This window comes from Panthera onca, chromosome F2, assembly GCF_046562875.1.
Source record: "Panthera onca isolate mPanOnc1 chromosome F2, mPanOnc1 haplotype 2, whole genome shotgun sequence".
In the NCBI taxonomy this organism is placed as follows: Eukaryota; Metazoa; Chordata; class Mammalia; order Carnivora; family Felidae; genus Panthera; species Panthera onca.
Window position 1 is genome coordinate 16,522,750 of NC_138356.1, and position 12,108 is coordinate 16,534,857.

Consider the following 12,108-nt stretch of genomic DNA (forward strand, 5'->3'; position numbering starts at 1 on the left):
GTCTTTTTAATATGGCTAGAGACATCTAAATGAAACCTTAAACATTAAAATTCTACATACTTTAATTCCTGTGCAACAGACAGTAATCCCTGTAAGTGATTTGGGGACTATGTTTCAGTTTTATTGCCAAAGATAACCAAATGAATAAACTAAAAAAACTACTAGCGGTAGCCAACCTACAGGCTCCTTCCAAAGAAAATGACCGAAAAGTTCCTGATCAAAGGAACAAAATTGTGGAGGGAATTATGGTGGGGAATTTGTGTACTGATGATGTGTGAGTAAACAGAAAGTTCTTGAGACTGTATTAGCAGTAGTATTTAACATCTTTCTTGTCTCATTTTATTTTTTAGACCAGTACCTGACACCTTACAAGTTAGTTTTTAATTGATTTTTAAACATTCTTTTCTAAGTAAGCTAAACTTGACAACACAGACATCCTTAAAGAAAAATCAAAGTCTCACTAGTAAATGAGAAAAATGTGGAACTTTTTCCTAGTCCATTAGAATACAAATGGATGGGGTGCCCGGATGGCTCAGTCGGTCAAGCATCCGACTTCAGCTCAGGTCATGTATCTCGCAGTTGAGTTGGAGCCCCGTATCCAGCTCTATGCTGACAGCACAGAGCCTGGAGACTGATTCAGATTCTGTGACTCCCTCTCTCTGCCCCTCTACCGCTCATACTCTGTCTCTCGAAAAATAAATGTTTATATATATATATATGTATATATATATATATATATATATATATATAAAAACACAAATGGATACAATACATACCTTTTTTTCCCTCTTTTGTTTAGTTCAATTTGGACAAACAGATCATTCTAAGATAATACTGCATGCTCCCCAAACTTTAAGGAACTCTGATTACCCAAGGGATCTTGTTAAAAAAAATTTGATTCAGTAGATGGAGGGAGGCCTGAGATTCTACATTTCCAGCAAGCTCCCAGATGAGGCCTATCTTGCTGGAACTGGGAACTTAGGTGATAGACGTGAGACTATAATTAGGCAGATGCCTGAAAGATTTTTTCTTTTGCCAAAGCTTACCATTGAACTCAAAGAATGGTTTAGGTCTCTTAACAACTATGAGCTGCAGAGGGTACACACCCACAACCTAAATCCATATTCAGTTAAGCAAGTTTTTAAAAATATCATAAGCATGGAGTTCCTATCTGGCTTTCCCTTAATTAGCAATCAACTCTTTCAGAAGCTAGTTACCTCACTTGAGCCTCAGTTTCCTCTCGTAATAACCTTGAGTGATAGGATAAAAAAAAAAAAAAAAAATACAAAACTTGAAACGATACAACAGAGCACCAGCAATTACCAAACAAGAACAGAACTTAATCTTGTGGGTACTTATATTCCACCAGCTATTGGGGTATATTCTGCCCTAATACATCAGTACACTATCACGAAAGGAGCTGCAAACTGCACGAAGGTCTCCCAAGAACCTAGGAAAACACAGAGATGTGAATGCTGGTCTCTCTTGAATGGAGACAAACACAACGATGCCCTTCCATTCTTAGCAGCAGACATGCAGGTGCACAAAAGATAAAGTTACCAAAGAACAAGCTGGAGAGGTGAAGATGACATCTATTAATACCACGGTTTGTAAAAATCAGACATGTGGGGGATGGAGAGGAACTGAACAAAGCTAACATTTTCAAAGGGCACATTGGAGCCTGGCGCTATAAAGCGCTTGGTGGGACGCGCTGCTGGGTCGGGAGAAGGCCAGCGGAGCGCCTCGGCCCAGGCCGAGTTGCGGACTTGGTGCAGGGGCCGCTTTCCGCGGCCTTCCGGGCTCCACCGCTTTGTCTGCCGCCCCTGGATCCTTACATACCACGCCAGAGCTTTAGGAGTCCGGAGCCGTCCGCACCATCAGGGCCACACCAACGAATGGAGCACAGGGACCCGGGAGGCGCAAAGACGGTCCCTCCGTTCGCAGCCGCCGGCCTCAGCGACGGCAAACGACCAGGTTAACTCTAGAAGCCAAAGAGCGAGGACGCTGGCGGGGAAAGGCTCTACAGACTCTCCCCCACGACCCTGGCACATCCGTCAGTTCTGCCCTCTCATTGGCTGAAACCATTCCAACGTGAGGATAAGACATCCAGTACGTGAAGGCCTTTTTAGACTAAAGCGTTCATTGGTGACCTAGGGAAATGCACTCAGTATTGAACGGAAGAGTCCAATGAGAGTCCAGGAACACTTGAATTGGACCAAACGACTCTCCGTTCGCTAAGCATTAGGCACGGAAAGAACCTTGGTTCCGGCCGAGAAATCGTCGTGGTTTCCCAACTACAATTTCCAGCTTTCCGGCGCTGAGGGGAATCTCTCTCTGCTCCTGCGTTCGGAGATTCAAATCGTACTTTTCGTTCTGGCAATTCTTTCAGTTCTAATAAAGGACTTTCATGTATTTCATTCGTTTTTGTGACCCTTAATTCATAATCTTTAAAGTTTCTTGGCGTTTTTGGTAAGAACAGATTAGCACATTAGGCGTTTCGTTCATTTCTTGTTAGTGTCCACTGTCTTCCTAACACCGGGAAAGCTGCAAAGTACAGTTTTTTGTTTTAAATAATAACGTCTTTTCTGAAGGATTTTTTTTTTTTTTTTTTTTTTTGGTAAGGGAAAGGGACTTCTAATTAGAACGTTCTCAAATTTGTCATGAAGTATTTTTTTAAATACTGTCTTCTATTTAGTTTATCATTGTAAAGATTTATATACCTTTAACGATGACAGGCACCGGTTTTGTTTAGGTATAAATCTTGGGTTTTGAGGCTTTTTCTAAATATAAGGGTAATCTAAATTATATAGGTCAGTCTGAGAATAATGCATCCATTGCACGCAATAACTTCACTGAAAGGAATCTAGATTCTTTCGGTTTGATTTTGCCACATAGCTCATGTATTAAAGTGTCAAGGAATTTAAGAGGCCTCTAATAGGGAAAGTGTGGTTAAGAATAAATGTCGCCGGGCGGGGTGCCTGGGTGGTTCAGTCGGTTAAGCCTCCAACTTCAACTCAGGCCATGATCTCAGGGCTCAGGGTTCGTGGACTGGAGACCCTCATGGGCTCTGTGCTGACAGCTCAGAGCCTGGAACCTGCCTGGGATTCTGTGTCTTCCTCTCTCTCTCTCTCTCTGCACCTCCCTGGGGTGCCTGGCTGTCTCAGTGGGTAGAGCCTGCTACTCTTGATCTCCACGTCCTGAGTTCAAGCCCCAGGTTAAGTAAGCATAGAGCTTACTTTAAACAAACACCTCAGACTGTGTTCTACGCAATTGTCCAATACTTTGATTCCTAAGTGAATTCAAAATCCAGTTACTTCTCAAATTACTTTGCCCTTTCTTATTCTTAATTTCCTCTTTCTTCTAACAAGCTCAAGAAGAAAACAGGAGCAAAGTAGAATAGAAAAATGTCCCTTTCACACCATTTGACCTATAGCAAAAACAAGTGAGAAATGATGCATAATGTCCAGCAGTAGAAGCACCAGCCTCATTTTAAATAATCAACCAGACCAACCAACTGCTGGAACTGAGGGGGGAAAAGGAAAAGTTAAAAAGGAGATTGTGCTACATTTACAGTAAGAAAAAAGGGTGTAAAAAAGTAAATATAGGAAGTCCAAAGGGCACAGACAGGTTAAACATAATCCATTTGATTGAGTAAATGAAATTTTGTTCAGTATTGTTATTAAAAACAATGAAATAGCCCAGGAAAGTAAACTTGCTATTTTTTCTAAAATCAATTTATCAAAAAGAGAGAAGACAATTGGGATTTTCCCAACTAATAGTTGATGACATAGATTTTTGGCAGTGGTCAGAATATATATTACATAGAGTCTTTCTTAGAAGTTCAAAATCTAAAGTTAAATATAATCATACTTCTGACATTAAAGTAGTGAGAAGACTAATCCTTCGCAAACTGCCATTACAGAGTTAGATGACTGGCATTTAAAAACAGGATGTAGTCACAAAAAATAATTAACAATTTCATAAGCACTTATGGGCTACAAGCCCCAGGAAGTTTAAGATTTTAAGAATTTATATTCCTATGTTAAAAATCTATGAACTCGACACCAGTAAAGTTATACTATCTGCCATTATGAGTCATTGCTAGTTCTGAGCCTCAGATATCTTTCCACAGGACACAGCTGGAATGTTAAGTTTCTCAATAGCTGTGTTGCTGAAGACCCAGGAATCAGATAAAGGTAGTTTCATTTGTTCAATTATTTAATTAATTATTTTATTTATTTATTTAATAATTTTAAAGTGTTTATTTTAAAGTGCTTGAGAGTGAGAGAGAACATATGCACATGCAGGCAGTGGCAGAGAGAGAGGAAGAGAGAGAATCCCAAGCAAGCCCCATGTTGTCAACACAGAGCACGATGTGGGGCTCTATTTCACTAAACCGTAAGATTATGACCTGAACCAAAACCAAGAGTCAGACACGTAACCAACTGAGCCATCTACGCACCCCATTCACTTATTTTAAAACTATTTTCAGAACACATTCAATGTGCTAGAGACAGTCTTAGCGATGGATTCAAAAATACAAGAAAACATAATCACTGCCCTCAAGTTTATGGTCTAGTGTTATGGTTTCCAAAACTTATTGATCAAGTACTTCTTTCAGTTTAAAAAAATGTTTTGAGCACGCAGCTTGGTTATATGTATATTATTTATTCATAAATTCTATACACATACTATAAAACTAATATGTAGACTTAAAACATATCAAAATAGAAAATTTTAAAGGATGAGAAATAATTATAAATGTATTTGTATGTATCTGAATGAAAATAAAATTGCGTCCATATACATTATATACCAAAAAACTGATATTCCAGATGGATTAAAAACACAAGTATAAAAAATAAAATATTGAAAACCCTTTAAGAAAATCTTGGTGACTACATATAACAATATAGAAGTAGAGGAGACCTTAGACAAGACTAGAAACTCAAAAGTTAAAAAAGAAAGAAATTAGCGGCGCCTGGGTGGCTCAGTTGGTTGAGTGTCTGACTTCGGCTCAGGTCATGATCTCCCAGTCTGAGAGTTCGAGCCCCATGTCAGGCTCTGTGCTGACAGCTCAGAGCCTGGAACCTGCTTTGGATTCTGTGTCTCCCTCTCTCTGCCTTCCCCCACTCACGCTCTGTCTCTCTCTCTCTCTCTCTGTCTCAAAACTAAATAAACATTAAAAAAATAATAATAATAAAAAAGAATCCAGCAAAATCTATTTTTTTTATTTTTTTAAATGTTTATTTAGTTTTGAAAGAGAGAGAGAGAGGGACAGCATGAGTAGGGGAGGGACAAAGAGAGGGAAATACAGAATCTGAAGCAGGCTCCAGGCTCTGACCTGTCAGTACAGAGTCCTATGCAGGGCTCAAACCCAGGAACCACGAAATCATGACCTAAGCCGAAGTCAGATGCTTAACAGACTGAGACACCCAGGCGCCCCCCAGCAAAATGTATTCTAAAAAATAATGTATTTTTTGACCCAGCAAATCCTCAAGAATCTAAAACATAAAAAGCATCAGTATATAAAGACATAAGAACAAAGAGGTTTGTTGCAATATTGTTCACATAGGCAAAAAAAAAAAAAAAAAAAAAAAAGCCAATGAAAAAAACCCCAACATCAAATGAATACATATCAATAGTGGAATGTTTTAGTAAATGATGGTATATCTACAGGCCATGGACCATTATGAAAAATATATTAGAAAGAGACATTGAGGAATTTCCACATTGTTGACAAAAGTTGCTTTGAAGTATATATATATATATATGATACACAGACACACAGTATGATCTTATTTTTGGAAGCAATAACAAATAATATCCTACACGTTTATATAAATGTGTACCATTATACATTATTCTATGAGCATGGAAAACATAGAGAAAGATACACTCTAAGTTTTCAGCATATATTACCTGAATGGGTGGGATAGGATCTTGGAGACTAGGTGCTCATCACATGCAAAAAAGTTAAAAATAAATTAGCTTTACTGGGGGTGTGTGTAAATCTAGTTCTATACATAATTTGATAAATGTTCATTAAGTAAAACCATATGTAAATGAAATGAAATGTAATCAACAAAAATCTAGGTGGTATTTTGTAGTTTCAAGGAATTTCTTCTGCAAGTAGTAGAGTGATAAACTTGGGGTCACCAAACAGTTACATCTGAGGAGGATACATTGTAAGAAATAAGACAGGAGACTGGTAAAGTTACCAATAAGCCTTACCCAGTGACTCAGTGTCTGTAGGACCTCATTCAGAAAAGCTACCTGGTGCCATTTGGGTCAAACAAATCAACTTTGACCACATGCTGGCTCTATGACTTTGTACTAATCACCTGGCTATGAGGACATCAATCTCCTCTGAAAAACAGATCACAGAACCTGCCTTCCACGACTGCCATAGAAATCAACAATTAAATAGTGTGAGAACACCTAGCCCACTGTCTAGAAGATGTTTCATAAATGTACATTTAGTCCCACTTCTCTCTGTATAAAAACCTGCTCTCCAGAAAAGATCTGATAAGAGCTCATTTGTAATGGTAAAATTCTTGAGTGCTTACTGATACTAGAAAAAATTTAAAAAAAAGAAACATCACTCGTCACTTTCAGAGAATTTGAAGGAACCAACTCATTTTTCTGAAAACTGGTAATGATGAGAATCAAACAAAGCATTAAACCTGCCTTTCTTGTATGTATTATATTTCAGGGTAACAAAATAGTTGATGTGTGATAATTATTCTGAAAACTCGTAAATATTAAGAAACAAGCATTCAACTTGCTTTTCTTTACAAATGTGCCTCAAGGTGACCAGCTAGCTAATAAATGACACATACAGCCTCACTTTGTCTTAAAATCCCCCTTACATGGGCACTTCACTGTCCTACCCGATGGTCTTTTGCCAGTTAGGTTTTTCTGGATTCTAACTCAGAACCTTCTAAGGCACATTTCAATGTGTTTTATTTTCTATAGACAGGCAATCAGAGCTAGAGAAAATGCAGAACTAGCGAGAGTCTTGATTTTCAGGGAAGATACTGTTTAAAACTTGCAGATTATTCAACCTATCTCATCAAATGGTATTGTCATTAGACCTAATATGAGATAGGCTGATGGATATATTTTGACATTTGTCTGTCCCCTACTTTACTAGTCACTGGATCACAAACACACAGCTGACTGTCATTCAGGGGTATCATTTATTGGGCCCTTGTGATAAACCAGACATTACCCTTAGTATTTTACAAATATTACACAATTGGTCCTCAGGGCCACTCTGTCATGTGGCTATTTTCCTTTCCCACTGTGTGGGTCAGGAAATTGAGACCTAGGGAGGCTAACTTGCCCAGGGCCACACAGCTGATAAGTGGCAGAGGATATTTTGAAGCTGGGTCTGTCTCACTTGGAAGCCCACATTCCTTCTACAAGAGAAGTCAGCCTCACCATCTACCAATGTGAACAAATGGGAATCTGACCTCTTGTTAAATTTCTCCAAGGAATCTGGCCCACAACTAGCCCTGGTCACCTTTCTCTGGCTGAAAACACACTTAATAATGGATAAATCTCTGCCTAGACAATGGCATTATAATCCTTTAATCTGTTAGGAATCTGAAGGCATAGAAAGGTCGAGGGACTTTTTCAAGTCTGCACAGTGAGTAAGAGAGAGCACCAATTCTTTCTCCTCCAATCAATCAATCAATCAATCAATCAACCAATCTGCCAGACAAAGTTTAAATTATTCTGGATTTTGCCCAGGGAGCTGAGGCATTTATTTGGGTAAAGAACTCCAGGATCAGACACACTAAAAAGAAAAGTCCATTTTCTTCTAAAATTCTCAAATAGATTGTCCTGTAACTTTCTATATTAGTTTCTGAACTTAGCTATGCAAAATAATTACCTAAAATTCTGGGAAGGGGCCTGGACATATGCCCTAAGGTGAAATTTAAGAACCCTCAATCTTGCTGAGATAGAAATTGTATTATTTATTGCTTTCAAACAAATCACTTCAAAACTTAGCAGTTTAACACAATAATCATTTATTATCTCATAGTTTCTTTGCATGCAGAATCCAAGTGTGGCTTAGTTTAGGGTGTCTAGCTCAGGGTCTCTCACAAGGTTGCAATCAAGGTGTCAGTGGGGTTCCAGTCATCTCAAGGCTCAACTGGGAAAGGATCTTTTACCAAATTCACTCACATGGCCATTAGCAGGATTCAGTTTCTCAAGGGTGATGAAAAGAGGGCCTCAGTTTCTTGCTGGCTGATGGCCAGAGGCCTCGCTCAGTTTCTTGCCACATAGGCCTCTCCATAAAGCAGCTCACAATATGGCAGTTGGCTTCTCTCAGAGACAGTAAAAGAAAGACCAATAGAAAGCAAGCAAGATGGAAGCCACACTCTTTTTTAGCCTAATCTTGGAACTGCCACCCTATCTATCTTGTATTCTATTCATTAGAAGGAGGACTTTAGGTCAAACCCACCCTCATCAAGAGGGGATTACACAAGGCTGTGAATATCAGGAGGCAGGGATCACTGGGGGCCATTTTAGAGGTTACCTATCACAGAGATGTAAATAAAGAATTAAAAAACAAGGAGGTGGGGAGCCTGGGTGGTTCAGTCAGTTAAGCGTCCAACTTAGGCTCAGGCCATGATCTCATGGTTCGTGAGTTCGAGCCCCACATGGGGCTCTGTGCTGACAGCTCGGAGCCTGGAGCCTGCTTTGGCTTCTGTGTCTCCCTCTCTCTACCCCTTGCCTGTTCACACTCTGTCTCTCAAACATAAATAAACATTAAAAAAATTTAAAACAGGGGTGCCTGGGTGGCGCAGTCGGTTAAGCGTCCGACTTCAGCCAGGTCACAATCTCGCGGTCTGTGAGTTCGAGCCCCGCGTCAGGCTCTGGGCTGCTGGCTTGGAGCCTGGAGCCTGTTTCCGATTCTGTGTCTCCCTCTCTGACCCTCCCCCGTTCATGCTCTGTCTCTCTCTGTCCCAAAAATAAATAAAAAACGTTGAAAAAAAAATTAAAAAAAAAAAATTTAAAACAAACAAAAACAACACACAAAAACAAAAAATATATTTCCTAGCTCTGTCCACTAAGCGAGGTTAGATTCAATGATACCCCAGTAGCCACAAGTATACCCAGTGCCCAGATCTTGGCTTCTAAGTATCATTCCAGTGCTCCTTGGAGAAATGGCTGACTCTAATGCTGGGGCAGGAAAAATACAAGATTAGCTTGGAGCCTTTTATAGTTCAAGAAAACAGAAGATAACCAAAAACCAAAAAAACCACAGGAATCAACCGAAAAGAGCTCCCAGTGGCTAAAGCTGGAACATCTTGAGCAAAAAATAAAAATCATAATATAAAATATAAACAAAATATAAATATACATGATTCTTTATAAACAAATGATTGAGTATAAATAAATAATAAATCTTACTTAGAGAAGAACTCTAAATTACATAGCTATTCCACTCCAGGAGATGAAGCTTAATCTCTTATGACCCTTTAGGGTGGGTAGGATTTAGTGACTTGCTTCCAAAGAAGAGAGTATGGAAAGAAGGTAAAAAATGCAACTTTACAGTGGAGAAACTAGTAAATACTAACCTGGTCAGGTGATCACAGTTAACATCAGCAGAAATAAATCATGCTAATATCATGTACCCTCATGATGTGATGAGAAGGGCATCTCAACGTGTGGTATTTCCCTCAAACCTTATAACCCCAGTCTAATTCTGAGAAAAACAGCAGACCAATTCAAATCAAGGTAAATTGTATACTATATCTGACCACACTCCTCAAAACTGTCATAGCCATATCAAGATTCTGAAAAACAAGGAAAAATGGAGAAACCATCACAGACCAGGAGTCTAAGTAAGAAGGTATGCTGACTGAATGCAAAGTAGCATCTTGGATTGGATCCTGGAACAGAAAAAGGACATAAATAAAACCTGAATAAAGCCTGGAGTGTAGTAAATAGTGAGGTACCTATGTTGGCTCCTTAATTTTATACATGCATCATGCTAATATAAAATGTTAGCATTAGGGGAAACTGGGTGAGGGGTAGGGACTTCTTAACTATCTTTGCAATTTTTCTGTAAATCTAAAATTATTCTAAAGTTTATTAAAAGCAAAAAGTGAAACAACGTGCTCATAATTTCAGGTGTGATGACTGGAAGATTTTCCTCTACTTTCTGGCTCAGCACATTTTGCATCCTTTCTCCTCCACCAGCCACATACTTCTGGTGCCAGGTGCCATGAGACACAATCATAGGCCTTTTGTGAGTGAGATGGCATATAATATGGCTACATTACAACACCATGAAAGTTAGCAATAACTTATCACAGAGGTAGCCTAGCTCAACTCCTCCCCTCACGCAGATCCCCCAAATGCCCACGTCACTAATGGGCACATAGCATGCAGAGAAGTGTGAAGAGAAGGAAGCTGGAACGGAGAAAATGTAGGTCTTAACCAGTCTCTGTTTGAAGGGTTCTTTAAGACATCTTATTACAGAGTAGAAAACAACAGATAACCATGTGAACTCAGCGCTAGCATCCCTCCTTGGGTCTTAGAAAGGGCTGGTCCAAGTCAAGGGGCCTGAGCACAAACTTTATTAGATTCTCAGTAAATCTACCCTTTAAAGATCTCACAAGAAACAATTAAACTTTGCCAGAAACACCAGTATCCTTTGCCTCCACTCCTTTAGCTCAGGAGCATCAACTTTCATCAAGCCTCAGCTGAAGCGCACATCTGGAATGTGTTTCTTGAGCCCCTGAGCTGGCTTAGGCAGGTCTCCCAGGCTCCCTACATTCCTCCATTATAGCATTAGGCTAAAAAAGTTTGTGTTTCTATCTTTCTGTTAGGCTGTAGGCTCACCAAGGGCATGGTTCAAGGCTTTTAAAGACTTTGTACTGTCATAATGGGCCCCCAACAAGCCCTTGTTGACTAAACGAATTAACACCCTTGCTGAAGTTGGGAAGCCCTGGCCAGGAAGGGACTTGGGCACCAGGGCTAAAACCATCATAGCTCTGGTGCCTGCCCAGTGACCTGTGGAATCTATTACAGAGGGAGGGTGAGAGAGACAGCCAATCAGCAACAGCCTTTTGAAAGGCCATACAGAAACAAGATTTTTACTCTACATATGCATTTCTTACGGGGCCTACACACGTTACCATGCTGAATTTATTCTTAGCTATAATGTAATGATAATTTCATGGCAGAATTATTTGAAATCTAGTGTCACAGAATATTCAACTGTTAAAAAGCATGTGTCCCCATGAATCAGACCAAACAGATGGTGTAACTGAAGACAGTAAAATCCTCATCCATGCTCTTTGTATACCCCGCGCCCTCAACCCCCCTAAACACAAACACACCCCAGATATGAAGCTCACGTGGGAAGATCTGCCAGGTAAATACAAGTCCCAACAGCGTGGGATAAAAGGGATAAAAGGGCTCAACATAAGTCAGGTTAACAAGGGCTTAAGACTCCCACCTTCTTTCCAGGTGATACACATTTACGGCTACATTCAGAATGTGGATCTTGCTACACATTTACAGAATGGGGTTTACTAGCAAAGTACTTTCCAGGACAGAGCAGTGAAGACACAAACAAAGCTAGGTCCACGCGATAGCACCCGCTTCCCTCCAAGCTCCACGCATGCGCACACTGATTGTGAAAGGTGGGGGCAGGCGCGTGGGGCGGTAGTTTCTCTTCCCCTCCCCGTTCTGCCTACCCGCCTCTGGGCCGGAGGAAGCAGCTGATTGGTCAGTCTGGTCCGGACTCGGGGCGGAGATTGGGTGATTGGCAGTAACGCCCGGGGTAGCCAAGCTGGAAGCAGGGGAAGCTCAAGAAGGCTCCTGGCTGCCTCGCGGCCGAGGTAAGTGGGGGCTAGGGACTCGGGAAAGCGGTTGGCGTGGAGTCGAGGAAGCGTCCGCAGGCCTGAGGGCGGTGGGAAGCCCTAGTAACAGAGTAGGAGCTGAAGGAGCCGTGGGTTCGGGCATTCGAGGAGGACCGCGGGCTCCATGGGCCGGTTGGGTGTCTGCGCCGCGGCTGAAGAGAGGCGGAGACGTTCTCGGGCTGCCGGGGTGGCTGAGGGCCCTGGTGGGGCTGGAGCA

At 40.8% G+C, this 12,108-nt stretch overlaps 2 protein-coding genes across 2 annotated transcripts in view; one reads left to right on the forward strand and one right to left on the reverse strand.

Moving 5' to 3' along the window:
• ARMC1 (armadillo repeat containing 1) overlaps window positions 1-2,051 on the reverse strand; it is a 41,848-nt gene extending 39,797 nt beyond the window's left edge. Inside the window, exon 1 of the mRNA XM_078441882.1 lies at window positions 1,840-2,051. The gene's annotated coding sequence lies outside the window, so the exon portion shown is untranslated. The remainder of the gene's footprint in view (window positions 1-1,839) is intronic.
• A 9,622-nt stretch (window positions 2,052-11,673) lies between these two features.
• Window positions 11,674-12,108, forward strand: part of MTFR1 (mitochondrial fission regulator 1) — a 61,896-nt gene continuing 61,461 nt past the window's right edge. Inside the window, exon 1 of the mRNA XM_060610629.3 lies at window positions 11,674-11,870. The gene's annotated coding sequence lies outside the window, so the exon portion shown is untranslated. The remainder of the gene's footprint in view (window positions 11,871-12,108) is intronic.